Here is a 12,664-nt window from a genome sequence, read left to right on the forward strand (position 1 = left end):
TCATATCAATTTTTCTGGATTAAATAATCCTCTTATTCTGACAAAAGAGGCTGAGTTTATGGCTTTAATTTTCAGAAATACTTCAAAGATGAAATCAGCCCATATTGTCAATGAGAAAGAAGCTAAAGGTGAACAGTAAATCACTCTATGTCACTCCTGTTCAGTCCTCTGACAAAATTAGATTAATACTGCAACCATTTACTAAATGATTATTTAGTGCCAGGTTCTCAGGTAAGCACTTAAAATAATTATCTCTTTTAAAATTCACAGTATCCCTAAGAAGTCTATATTATTGCCCTCCCTTTGCAGTTAAGAAACACCAGACCTGGAAATTGGTATAGCATCTACTGGTGATGATTTCACAGTTAGTAAGTGGAGGAACTCTGCGTCAGGCTCAGGTGTCTCTGATTACAAAGGCTGTGCTGTTAAAGATTTTGCTATAGTCACCAAATATCCTAATAGGTTTATTAAAATTTCAAATTCTCAGTAAGATTTTATTCATATATATATATATGAATAAATATATATATGTGAACCATATATAGTGGTGAGTTAGTCTCTATTTCACTTGAGAAGAGTTACCTTTGTACTCTTACAGGATAGACACATCGCTCAAGGGAATAAAAGAATGCTTCGGAGATTATATGAATCTCATATATGAATATATATGAATAAATATATATATGTGAACCATATATAGTGGTGAGTTAGTCTCTATTTCACTTGAGAAGAGTTACCTTTGTACTCTTACAGGATAGACACATCGCTCAAGGGAATAAAAGAATGCTTCGGAGATTCTTCCAAATATAAGAAATCCGTATATAATTAAGGTAGGTTTTGGAAGAGTCAGAAAGATATATTTATTTTATTTGACAATGTTGAATCATTTTTATGAGCACAGTTTTTGTTTAAAAAATTTGTATTCATATATGAGATATATCAACATTAATTCTAAGTGGATTTATGTTTTAAATAAGAAGAAAATATACGGTAATAACTTTTAGGCTTCAAGATGGAGAAGACCTTTTAAAGAACAAATTCAAGTGAAATTGTTTCTACCTAAAATGAAAAAAATATTTGAGTATATTTTACTCAAGTGGTTGTGCTAGGAAATGTGTTTGCTCACTTGCAATCAAAAGAATACAAAATAAAATTAGATCCCAACTTTATGTTTTTATTTTTTTTAAAGATTTTATTTATTTATTTATTCATGAGAGACATGGAGGGAGAAAGAAAGAGAGGCAGAGACACAGGCAGAGGGAGAAGCAAGCCCCATGCAGGGAGCCAGATGTTGGACTCCATCCCAGGACTCCAGGATCTCGCCCTGTGCCAAAGCCAGGCTGAGTCACCCAGGGATCCCAGGTCCCAACTTTAGATGTGAATTTTGGAAAAATACAGAAGTACTAGAATTTCCAGGACTAGCAAAAGATGGAGAAACATCAATATCAGAAAAAAATTGATGAGAAATTAAGATGGTATACCATTCTTGAATACAATTTGATAATATATACTAATATCCTCAAATTTATCTGCCTTGAGACAAACAAGAAGAGAGTTTTCCTAAGGACATTATAGATATTTAAAAATTGATGGATGAGAGTTATCATGGTATTATTATTATTTTTTAAAGATATTATGTATTCATTCGTGAGAAACACAGAGACAGAGAGAGAGGCAGAGACACAGGCAGAGGGAGAAGCAGGCTCCATGCAGGGAGCCCGATGTAGGACTCGATTCCAGATCTCCAGAATCATGCTGGGGCCGAAGGCAGCGCCAAACGGCTAAGCCACCTGGGCTGCGCATGGTATTATTTATAAGGCAAAGAAATGCATAACTTAGATGTTTCAAAAGTAAGTTTAGATAAATAATAAATAAATGATTAGACTTCCAGATAAGATACTACTACATCCACCAAAATTCACATTGAAGAATATTTAGAGTTATAAAAAACTGTTGGTCATATTTGCAGCAATAATAACATATTGTAGGGTATAAATTTTTGTGAATAATTGTATCTTTATTTTGTAAGCAAGCACATGCTAATATTGAAAGAAAATATGTATGTTATTGAAAAATAATCTATTTTAAGAGTGTTTTTTTATTTTTTAACTATAGTTTAATGTTTTCTCCTATTCTGTATTTATCAAGTATTATTTGCATGTATGGGGTATATTGAAAGTATTTAGCAACCAACATGGCATGGGGCCACTAATCAGATTAATAATCACCAATAAGAGTGGGTACTGCTATAAACCAACACCAGTATTGCCAATGCTATGACTAAACAGTTCTGTGTGCACATTATACATTACAAAAAAGGAAAAGCAAACAATTTTATCAAGTGAAATAGTGCAAAGAAGGATACATAAGGGATTGGTACTCATGAAGGGGGAGTGTTTAATTAATAAGAAAAACGACAAAATGTAAAAAATAGAATATTAAATGTAAAATTTAAAAGCAGAATATTTAAAAAAGTCAAAAGAGGACATTTTGGAAACCTAGTATCAAAATCTAAAATGAGCTTTGAAAAAGAAAGAGAAAAAAAACAGAAAATAGTGGAAATGAATTATAAAAGATAATAAATGATAATTTTCTTGAAAACCAAGAAAACAAATTCAACATGCATCAGAAAACAGAAGCTAAATAAACAAACAAAATAAAGGAAAAAGAATCACTCTTTTTATTAATCATGGCACTCTTTTTATGAATAACAAAAGATAGAGAAAAAAAGTAGGTCAATGCCTTTGTATTTTAAAGAAAACTTATTTTGAACAGGAATTCTATACCTGATTAAATTATGAGAAAATCAGAATATTTCACCTTGTAAATGAGAATCCCCAGACTCTTTCTGAGAAAATAATATGAGGATCTATTTTAATAAATAAGTATAAAAATAAGAAGAAGATGTAAGAGGAAGTGGTGGGAGGTAAACAAGAAACTCAATGAAAAGAAATATCAATGAGGTATTAGTTGGGTCTAATTTGAACAATCATTTAGCTTAAAAAATCCATCTTCAAGAAAAATGGATGGATTTCTTGAACTATCTTAAAAGAGTTTAAAAGTTGGGTTGTATTAGGATTATCATAAAGAAGACATACATACAATCTTTCAAAGACTGAAAGAAAAAAAGAAAATGAGGAAAGGGAGGGAGAGAGGAAGAAGGGAGGGAGGGAAAGATACTCTATCAGAAATTTTGGAAAAAGCAAACTTCTATAATAAAGCCATGATAAAAATAGGAAGTCAACTAAAATTGGCATAAATATAAGCAGTTTTTGGAATGTAAGGCTAAGAGGTTCAAATGAACCCTGAAATGAAATATAAATCTTAATATTGTGTCTGTAAAGAAAGAAGTATCCTAGGAAACCAGGTGCCTTTGTTCTGAAGAGTAGTTTTCATATTCATAATGATATAGATGATGTTCATCGGTTTTCAACTTTTAGAATCAAAGGACAAGTAAAGCATGGACAATTTAAAATAGCAGGATGCAAATGCATTCAGCCTTGGAAACATAAAGGTAAGAGTACAGCTGAAAGGACTGGGATGTGGAAGAGCAGATGCTAAAGAAAGGCTTTTGCTGTTAAAATGTTCACTTTATGTTGTGAGAATCAAACGCAATGGAAAATGTTGATTCAAGCATATTATCTAAAAGTACCTGCAAAAACAACAGAAGAGTCAAAATCAGTTGTTCAAGAGATGATTTTCAGCAGGGATGAATAGGAGTAGAGGTTGAGGACTGCAAATTAAATCTTTACCTTTCTCAACTGCCATAATATAATGTCATAATATAATAAGATTTGTTTTGTAATTAAAGGTGAAATTTTAATAATTAAAATGTATATGTCTGAAAAATGTGACTGAGATAGAAATGAGAATGAAGAGTTGCTGCTTTCTATTATGACTTCGTAAACTTTGTTACATGTATACATTTCATTCATAAAAATTTCAAAATAAAAATTTGAATGGAAGCATAAAAGCACTTGTTGGATTGGTTTTGATACTTGTTTTGAGGATTTTAAATACTGATACAAACACTAGTGGTTGGTTTTTTTCTTAAATTAAAGTTAACTTTTTTATCTTTAATGCCATTTATCCTTGCCCTCCACTCTTTTGTTATATTTTACTATAATAAATCACTTCAAATGCCCTCCTTCTGATCTGTTTTAAAAATGGGACAAGAGACAAAACACAGAACTTGTAGGGTAAAACAATTTTAAATAATACAGTTGTACTAGCATACTTTTGTCTTTCATATGAATTTCTGTAATATAAAGGAAAAATGAATATTCAGAGAGTTTGGGACAAAATATTCAGTCTATGAAAGAGCAGTAGAGTTACCCATTAATGTGTAACAATATTGTATAAAACATTATGTATATATAATATATTTCTCCCTGAGGGTAAATGCTCATACAAAATAAAAATAAAGAATAGTCAGACATTTCTCTCTAAGAATTTAATTGTGAAATGGTTTGAAAATACTTGCCAATAATATTTCTTATTGTGGAAATTTATTCCTAGGTCCAAATGTATCTCACTCTATTCAGTAGATTTAATAGATGCTTTTTTTCAAGCATACACAATTTCTGCAATTAAATTACAACTATGAATTGTCAGTATGGAGCAGAATTTCCTAAGGGCATCAGTAAATGCACAATTGAATCTCAATGTGATGGCAAAAACAGCCAAATATAAAAATAATCAACCAAATAAAGGAACAATTAAATTCCATGGCTGTAAAAAACACAGGTGCAAAATATAATGCCACAACTAAATTGTATGAAAAAATTGGCTCTTCATATTAAATTAAATTGATAGTTCTTGGTTTTGGTATAGAGATAAAGATCATTATATTCTAGGAGAGAAACAAATTTGAGTTATAAATTTTTCCCCAATAGGGGCCACTCTAGAGTCTGCTCACCATAATCACATTTGAAGAAATCTGCACGGTCTCAAAATAATTATGGCAATTGAAATACCCTCACATAAAGAAATACTTTTAAAAAATTGCCTGGTAAAGATGAATGGAAGAAGCAATTATGTACCTGAAATTGGAAACCTGATACAAATCATTTTTCATTTTGTTATAAAATCTGAAGTCCCTATTATATAAACACAGATTATTATCCCATTAGCCAGACCTTTCTTTATTGGTTAACATGATACAGGAAATGTTAATGTTGAAGATAACAATAACAAAGACTTGCATGCATTTTATAGAACTAAATTGTTTCTTAAATTCAGTAAAATAGCTGCCTTCAATTATTTTTAAAAATAGATGACAAAGGACTTATTTACTTTCAGACATTTAGGCAATACTGCCTGGGTTTCTTTGGGCACCATTGAATATGAGTATATTCTTTTAAATAATTAATGAAACAGAAAATACATGTTAATCTTAGATCATGCTTTTTATTATCCTAAATAATGATAGACTTAAATAAAACAACCATTTTCATTCACAACTGAGATATTAAAAATGCAGTTTGCCTAGAGAAGACTTTAATTTGATCCAGTATTATATAGTTTCCTAAAATTGTTTTAAGAGTTAGCTATTCAGTCACTACAGTTATTCACCCCATCAAACACACTAAAAACCTTAATAAGTTATAGATAATCTTACTGCAGATATTTTTCCTGGTCCATATTGTTTTAGATATCAACAAATACAATAGAAATGGCTATAAATTGAGAGTTCCCATTCTCAAAGCCAATGCAAATTAAAATATAGTTATCTGATAAAGGGAGAGTTCTTGACCATGCAAATTTATGTAGGATATAGTTTGATCCATGGAGGAGATGAGAACAATATAAGATACTAGTTAATAGTTTCTTTCTCCAAGTACAATGTTGTAAAATAAGAGAAATTTCTATTGCATTCAGTAAACATTGCTGATAGATCCTATGCCACAAATCCATGTAACTGCCCGTGAAAAATCATCAATGATACTCTATGTCGATCCAGTAACACAAGTATAAAAATTACCTTTTACAAAGGAAGGTAATAGGGATCCCTGGGTGGCGCAGTGGTTTAGCGCCTGCCTTTGGCCCAGGGCGCGATCCTGGAGACCCGGGATCGAATCCCACGTCAGGCTCCCGGTGCATGGAGCCTGCTTCTCCCTCTGCCTGTGTCTCTGCCTCTCTCTCTCTTTCACTGTGTGCCTATCATAAATAAATAAAAAAAAAATTTTAAAAAAAAAGGAAGGTAATATTATTATGTCTATATTTTCATTTTTTTAAATCTTTTTTTTTTTTTTAATTTTTATTTATTTATGATAGTCACAGAGAGAGAGAGAGAGAGAGGCAGAGACACAGGCAGAGGGAGAAGCAGGCTCCATGCACCGGGAGCCTGATGTGGGATTCGATCCCGGGTCTCCAGGATCGCGCCCTGGGCCAAAGGCAGGCGCCAAACCGCTGCGCCACCCAGGGATCCCTGTCTATATTTTCAAGTGAAGAAACTGAAGCATAGAAAAGTAACCTCAGCTGGCAAAGGTACAAGGTCAGTAAATGATAAAAATGGCCAGGAAGACTAACTTTAGAGTGTGTGGAAAGCCTATACTAGTTTTAAGGTACTCTTGTGAAAAATACTGGAGACCATTTAAAACATGTAATTTTCCTACTAGAAATATCATAAACATTCTTAAAATAACTTTTAATTTATCATACTACTATTTTGACTAAAGATAATATAGTACATTCTGAAGTTTTAATAAAGCTGCAATTTAACAGTTAAGAAAAACTAGCAAGCATACAGTAAAAAACCTAGCAGGGAGCAGATCTTTTTTCTTAATTATTTTTCTTTTGAAAGTCAATTAAAGAGAACTGAATTTAAGAAATATATTTTACAAAATTAAATGTAAAATTATGGACATGTGTTGATAAAACATTTTCTATACTGTTATTTAACTGAGGATTTCAAAATTTAAATGATAAATTGGATTTATTTTCCAATTTGTTGCATTATAGTTTGTTGTTGAGTTTTATTTTTGGGAATTGTAGCCCTTATTTATGTCACAGTTTATTTCTCTGTATTCTTTATTCTTTTGACTCATATTTTCAAAACATCCAAATGCAATACATTATAGATTCTTCCATTTTGATAATTACAACATTAACCATTTCTAGAGCTTGAAGTGCTAAATCTTCACTGGTTCTGGGACGATAATCATTAGGCTCTCATGTCGTGTCAAAACCATCTTTAAGATTAGTTCAAAAGATATCCCATACCTATAAGGCCTATGAATTACTCGTTACGACTAGTCTGAGGAAATAAACAAGCAGAAGAAAAAGCTTACACCTGGTTTATGTTTCATTCTTCATGCTACACTGACGTCACCTGGAAGTTGATTCCTGTAGCATAAAAGTCCCATTCAGGAATGTCCCTGAAGACAATGGGGAGGAAAAATTTTTCCAGTAGGCAATCATTCACAGCATACATTGTTTTTTTCTCTGGCTGGAGGGAGCTTAAGGTCCTGCACTCATTTCTAGGTAATAGCAAACACTTTGTACAGGTTGTAAAGAACATGAGCAAACTTGAAAGAATGAGGATAAGGAGATCTGAACATAAGTAATGTCAGCTGATTTTTTGGAAGGAGTACAGATTATGTAGATATTTATGCATAACATGAAGGCTTTCAAGGCTTTCTAGCCTCATGAAAGAGAGGCTAGAATAATCAAGAGGACACAATGACCTATTGTTTGATTATCTTCAAATTCTTTCCCTAACATTACAGTGCTTGTGCTATATTAGTTACCATACAAAAAGGCAATAGTAGCAGGAATGGGGTTGCAAGTGTATTTAACAATATAGGATGTCTTTCCCTCACACTGATACAGTGAACACCTCGTTGTGTGTCTAATCTTCCAGGAATAGAGATCAACCTAAGTTTATGTTATGATGCAGTTGACCAGAGACCACCAACTCACCTAGAGACAGATTGCATTTGACCTTTGAATCATAGACAGTGATTTATCCTCAATGGAAAAAAAAATCATTCTGAATATCCTCCTTCCTCTAATGCTATGCCAGCCAATTTCTATGGATGTCTAGTACGTATTCATTGTTATGATATCATAAAAAGTCTTGCTTCTATTGAAGAAAATCAGTTTTCATTAAAGTAACTGTTTAAATAGCCTCACATCCGTGAAATTTATTGTTCTTAAGACAGATTCCATCATCTAAAAGCAACTGACCTCATAAAATGTGAGAGTTGTCTGTTGAATACTCAATTTAGCCGCCAGCCAGGAGACAACACTGTAAGTTTAGCATACTGTTCTGCAAGATGATATATAGACTTTTTTTTTTTTTTTTAAATCCCCTTCTCCAAGGAAAGGAATTTTCTGTTTTTTTTTTGTTGTTGTTGTTGTTGTTGTTTTTTTTTTTTATTTATGATAGTCACAGAGAGAGAGAGAGAGAGAGAGGCAGAGACACAGGCAGAGGGAGAAGCAGACTCCATGCCCCGGGAGCCCGATGTGGGATTCGATCCTGGGTCTCCAGGATCACGCCCTGGGCCAAAGGCAGGCGCCAAACCGCTGCGCCACCTAGGGATCCCAAGATGATATATAGACTTTTAAACATTGACCATTTCTAGGTTCTGTTTCTTTTGTTGCCAGAATGCACAGGACTAGGAATCAAGACATGGATATATATGAAAGATACCATTGCTCTTCATCAAATGTTTGTGCCTATGGTCAGATTCACATTCTGCCACTTTTGAATGTGTTACTTGCAGTGACAGTGAACTTAAGGTGAAATGAAATGTGCTACTCCCAAGCAGAAGTTTTAAAAATTCAGGTTTTCATAGCACTTTTTCGCTTTTGTATTATGATCAGCAGTAACCGAGATGATGGCTGCTCCCTCAGCCTGGTTCCCAGAGTGATAATGACAGAACAGCTTCAGCCAACTAGAGATAGATGTGTAGAATATGTAAAAAATAAAACTTTGTTGTTGTAGGCCATGAGATTTTTGCGTTCATACCACATTATTAACTATACCTCCTGGGAGATTAAAATACACTGTAACAATAATGGGCACTGCCAAAAAAAGAAAAAAAAATATATATATAGTTTGGAAAATGTCGCTTATGATAATTTTGCAATTGAGTCATGTAATCACAAACTGCAACTCTGGAGGCCATAAAACAGGATGTTTGTACCATTCATTGGTTGCTGTAAGCTAAATTTGACAAGATAGTTCAAGAAAGAGTTAAGTCCAGAAAAGAGTTAGTACACAAGAATAAAATGGAGTAGAATTCAGAAGTCAGAAATTTGGCAGTTCTAGAAGAGAAAACGTGTTTTTTTTTTTTTTTTTTTTTTTTTTTCCTACTGCAGTTGCTAAAAGATAAATCTAGGAAGGTCTTGAACAAAAAATGGAAATTGAAACTAAAGGATCAAATCAAGAGTATGTCACACTCTGTTAAAATTTCTGCATATATGAACATGTCCCAGATCAAAGGTCCAAATAAGGACATGCTGATAATTATATCCATTATACAGGACGATGTGATTTAAAGAAAGATATTAAAGATGCAGTTCTCTCACCGAATTCTGAAAGGACAAATGTATCTGCAGTTAAGCCAAGAAAAAGAGAAACAGAAAATATAAAAAAAGGAAGGAAGGAAGGAAGGAAGGAAGGAAGGAAGGAAGGAAGGAAGGAAGGCAAAACTACGAAATTTATCTAGAAAAGAACTGGGAAATGATCATTGGTACACAGAAGTTACTGCAATGAGATATATGAAGCCAGTTACATTTTTTAATTTCAAGTACCAAAAAAATCCATCAACCTGGATTAATAGAAACAGCTTTTGAAACTTAATGCAAAGCATTGGCTGGCAAGCTTCTTCAAGTAGGAAACAGAATAAGGTATCAGCAGAGGTCTAAAAGAAGGTCAGGGAAAACATGGAAAAGAATGCTACATAGAGCTTATCACAGGAGTACATGAAACATGTGGATAAGTAACTTATCTTTTTCTTAGTTCTCTGAATCCAAAAGGTGATCTATAGAAATCTAGTGCAGACATTTTTTCTGTCTCAGCCTGTGATGAAAAGATTACTCCAACTTTCCCTGAAATGTTAGACTCCAGGCAAGAAATCATGAATGGATGAAACTTTTGTTAAACATGGAAGGCAAGATTGACCAAACATTTGGTTGTCAGGAGGGCAGACTGTCGTAGTCCCCAGTTGTGTCTACTACATATTTCCAGTTTATCTTTTATTTACATGGTAGGACTGCACTTCCCTGAACTCTTAGAACTTATGCAGAATCATGTGATTTGCTTCGGTCACTTCCAGGCATAAAGTTTAAGAATGAGACTACCATTTACCATACCTTTATATTTTTTTTCCTGTGTTGCTGCATATATTAATATGACAGGCTGGCTACTCTGCCTATGTAGGTCCCAGAATGAGATCAGCGTGAAATAAGCCCTAAGCCACTCCATAAAGGAGAGTTAAGATTGGAGAAAAATAAGCATATTGGTTTAAAACAATGTTCTTCTATGGCTATAGCAACAGTTCCCTTGGAATGGAAGATAAAATTGCCTACTGATTATAGAAACTCCATTCAAGACTGGATCAGACAGAGAGATGGGTTCATTATACCGGCTAAGAAACTCAGTCCTACAGCTGAAGTGAAATGAGGTTGCTTCTACACAGTGGAGAAAGCTCCATGGCAGAGGCTTCAGTCCTCTGCCATGGAGCTTAAAGATTTTTCTGGAGATAATTTGGCTACTTCTGTGTTCAATACCAACTTAACAAGGGATAACATCAACCAGATAAGATCAGGATCACCAAAGACTCAGATCCTTCAACATGAAAGTATGGATTACCTCACCAGGTTAAGAACTATGACCAGCTTAAGATATGTTGGAAGGCAAATGAAGACATGAAAATAATGGTAGATTTTTAACTTATAAATATCAACACTTTATTGTTCCTAGTAACATAAATGAAGGCCATGACACCTATACATTTTGGCTTTATTGCTGTTTTGGTATTTATTTGCAAACATAGATTATTTTCCACTCACCATTTTTCTTCTATATATATATAATGCTGGTCATGGTTAATTTTACATTGTATTTTCAGGTCACAGACTGAATCCAGGTATTTGAATAAATGGATAAATTAACACCACACCCCCCCCCCGCCCCAGAGATATATACAGTGACTGGTACACTTTTAATTACTCTATCAGGGCAGAAGGATTAGCACATCTTCACTTGCATGAAGAATAGTTGCATCATGCTAAACAAAAGCAAATTATCATTGGTATCATTATCATTTTATTGAAGTTTAAATGTGAGTAGTAGCATGCATAAGATTGCTCAGTAACCAAAGATGTGAAATTTAGTGTTAATTTTCCTTTTGGCTCACACTTTGAATTTTCCCTTATACTGTCTTCTCTGTACTTTTAGGGGCAGTCTAATGAGAATGTATTAGACCTATAATGGACAGTGCTATCAGTCTCGGATCTCTATACAGGTGTGAAGTGATAATTCCAAAAGCATAAACCACAGCAGCCTCAGACATGAGTGCATTATTCCATTTTATATGATACAACTTTCTTCCGTCTGTTCCTCATACCCTAAGGTGTCATAGACGTTTGAGCAGCATCATGTTTTTCTTTTGGCTCTTCTAATACTTACAGCACACTCATAACCAGTCCTGTAATAGTCCAAAGCTTTTCCATTTAAACTCCTAGTAGCTAAAATAATACTTGTTATATTTTTCTTCTGAGACATTAAACAATACAAAATATGCAGCACCTTTAAAATCAGGAATGAGGCACGAACTTTCTAATATCATTACTTTTTGTCAATGCTAATTAGAAGTTTTGCCAGCACAGTATGCAGCAAAAGGTAAGAAGAGGGATGCCTGGGTGGTTCAGCAGTTGAACTCAAGGTGTGATCCCACAGTCCCAGAATTGAGTACCGGATTGAGTCCCACATCGGGCTCCCTGTGGGGAGCCTGCTTCTCCCTCTCTCTATGTCTCTTCCTCTCTCTCTCTCTCTGTCTCTCATGAATAAATAAATAAAATCTTTAAAAAAAATATTAAAAAGAATAACTAGAAGTAAATAAAACTTTAATTATTGAAAGATAAAATGTAGAAGCTGGACAGAATATAGAAAATAAAAACATTATTAAGAAATTGTAAAAAGCTTTCAGAATATTATCTAAATAAAATCAATATCAAGTCTGTAATCAGAAACAAGTTGACTTTCCTAAAATATATTTATACTAATAACAAAGATTATAATTGTGTGAAAAGGAATCTAATAAGATATTTATCTGAACTTTATGAAGAAAATCATTAAAAGCGTTTTTTAGAGAATCTAAGGATATGTAATTAAATGATGCTTTTGAAACAAATCACCACATTTAGTGGTTTAAAACAATATTAAATTTATTCTCTTACAGTCCTGGGTTTTAATTATCAGAAATTTCATTAGACTAAAATCAAGGTATAGCAGGGTGATGTTGCTTTTGGAGGCTCTGGGGGAGAATCTCTTCCCAACCTCTCCCATCTTTTCGAGGCTGCCCACATTCCTTGGCTCAGGCAGGGCCTACTGCCAGCAACTGCATCACTTTGATCTCTGCTTTAGTTACCACATCATCTTCTCTCATGCTCCCCTCCCTTTATCAATCATACATACCCCTGTGATTACTTT

At 33.6% G+C, this 12,664-nt stretch overlaps 1 pseudogene; it reads left to right on the forward strand.

Annotated features, from left to right (window-relative positions):
- Window positions 1-10,687: 10,687 nt before the first annotated feature.
- The window catches only part of LOC112648184 (DLA class I histocompatibility antigen, A9/A9 alpha chain-like), a 31,230-nt pseudogene continuing 29,253 nt past the window's right edge, over window positions 10,688-12,664 (forward strand).

The sequence above is a fragment of the Canis lupus genome, chromosome 7, assembly GCF_003254725.2.
Source record: "Canis lupus dingo isolate Sandy chromosome 7, ASM325472v2, whole genome shotgun sequence".
Lineage (NCBI taxonomy): Eukaryota > Metazoa > Chordata > Mammalia > Carnivora > Canidae > Canis > Canis lupus.